A 2,104-nucleotide genomic window follows, 5' to 3' on the forward strand; every position below is an offset into this window, starting at 1 on the left:
TAGAAGCACAGGTTTGATGCTGGGTTGGCAGCCGCTAGCTATAGTTTCGGGTCGATCCGGTACGAAAGAACCCGCTGCCGTGGGATTGAAAGCATCAAATGTTTATGTGAGTAAATTTAGGAGCAAAATGTACAATACAAAATAAGTGCGCCTAGAAGTAAACTACAAAATTTGAAATTATGTGTGATCTCTTACGATATCAAGATGTTATGGCATTGTTAATTTTGCACATGTCTTGCAGAGGGCCAACTAAGTGAATAAGTATGTAATAGTAATGAAAAATAAGGATTTTTGTTGTTGTTATTTTTTGTGGTTCCAGGACGAATTTTCTAAAACCCGGCCTTATCTCGCACATTTGCATCAACAGTGACCCACTGGTAAAATTTCAAGCTCCTAGCTTTAGCCGTTTTGGCTGGGCGTTGATGATGAGTCAGTCAGTCAGTCAATCACTTATCACCAAGCTCATTTATATATATAGATAGTCATGTGTTCTTATACTAATCATTAGTTGTAAACATGAGATTAGTTGAGCAACAAGCTAAAATTACAGTACGAAATGGGGACTTTATACAAAAGAAAACCCCTCGACATAGTACTTTGTTACCCAATACTATACGAGCATTACATGAGGTAGAGAGGACCTTCGAAATGAAGATGTACACACTCGGAGTTTGCATCGACATAGAAGGTGCCTTCACCAATGACAGCACGGAAACGCTGACCCACTCCTTAGTCGAATTTCGTGCGGACAGAACGCTGAGGAACTAGATAGACGACATGCTAAGGAACAGATGGATAAGCTGCGCGCTACATGACGTAACAAGAAGAGACAAAGTAGCGCAGGGAACGCCACAGGGAGGGATTTTATCGCCGCTTCTTTGGGTCACTACCAGAACCAGTCTGTTATGCAGACGACGTTGTAATATTTCTTAGGGGAAAGAATCCAAATCTACTTTACAGGAGAGTCGAAGAGGCTCTAAATATAGCTTACAACTGGGCTATAACAAGAGGTCTTAATGTTAACCCGGAAAAAAACATAGTTATGTCTTTTCACTGGGAAACGAAATTGGGCTCCGTAGAAGAACCAGTTGTCCTGAATAAGACATTAACTATATCTCCAACAGTTAAATATCTGGGGTAATTTTAGATAGGAAACTCAAATGGAACGACCATATTCAGGAAAGCGCAGCCAAAGCGCACAGATGTTGGTCAACTTGTAGAAGGGCTACAGGCTCAAAATGATACACAATTCTATTTGTCCACTCGATAGAAATACAGGTAAGGTATGAAGCAGCCATCGCGGCTATAAGATTGAAAGCGATGAGCGAGTGGATCGAAAGTGACCACCAAACATACCACCAATGCATATTACGGTTCACAACGGGTGAATCTATAAATCAAATAGTATCGGACACCAGATTCAAGTGAAGTAGCTCTGTGTGAAGTTATAATACCGGACAGAGATATGTGGATCGATGGAACCCTTGCGCAGATTCCCGCTGGAAGCTGCGGGTTTACGGACGGGGCTGTGTTAGGGGGGAGAACGGGACTGGGTCTTTATATCGTAGACACGGAAACGAGGATCTCCCTTCCTCTGCCGGATCATAACACGATCCTCCAGGCCGAAATCCGAGCGATCACAGAATGTCTGAACTGTTTTAAAACAAATGCAAGGCCACTCACAGTTAACATCCTTACGGATAGTAAAGCAGCAATTAGAGCTATAACAAGTAAGGCAACAATATCGAAAACTGTTTTAGAGTGTAAAATTGCAATTAACGACTACTCCCATTATGGCTCGGTAAAAAATTATATGGGTACCAGGACACATAGGTATTACGGGAAACGAAGTAGCAAACTTCTTGGCAAAACAAGCCAGGGAGCTACCTACAGTAAGTCTAGACAAAGCCAAACCTTTAAAAGCGGCGCGTATAGAACTAAAAACTTGGTCAAAAAATGCTCATGTATCCCTATGGAATAACCAGGATAAGGGAAAACTACAAAAATCCTATGGGGAAACCCAGACCAGGACAAAACAAGTGACCTCCTAGTGATGAGTAAAAAGGATATCAGTAGACTGACTGGTGTCCTCACAGGGCATCTA

This window comes from Musca autumnalis, unplaced genomic scaffold, assembly GCF_047663935.1.
Source record: "Musca autumnalis isolate F117 unplaced genomic scaffold, ASM4766393v1 scaffold_62, whole genome shotgun sequence".
In the NCBI taxonomy this organism is placed as follows: Eukaryota; Metazoa; Arthropoda; class Insecta; order Diptera; family Muscidae; genus Musca; species Musca autumnalis.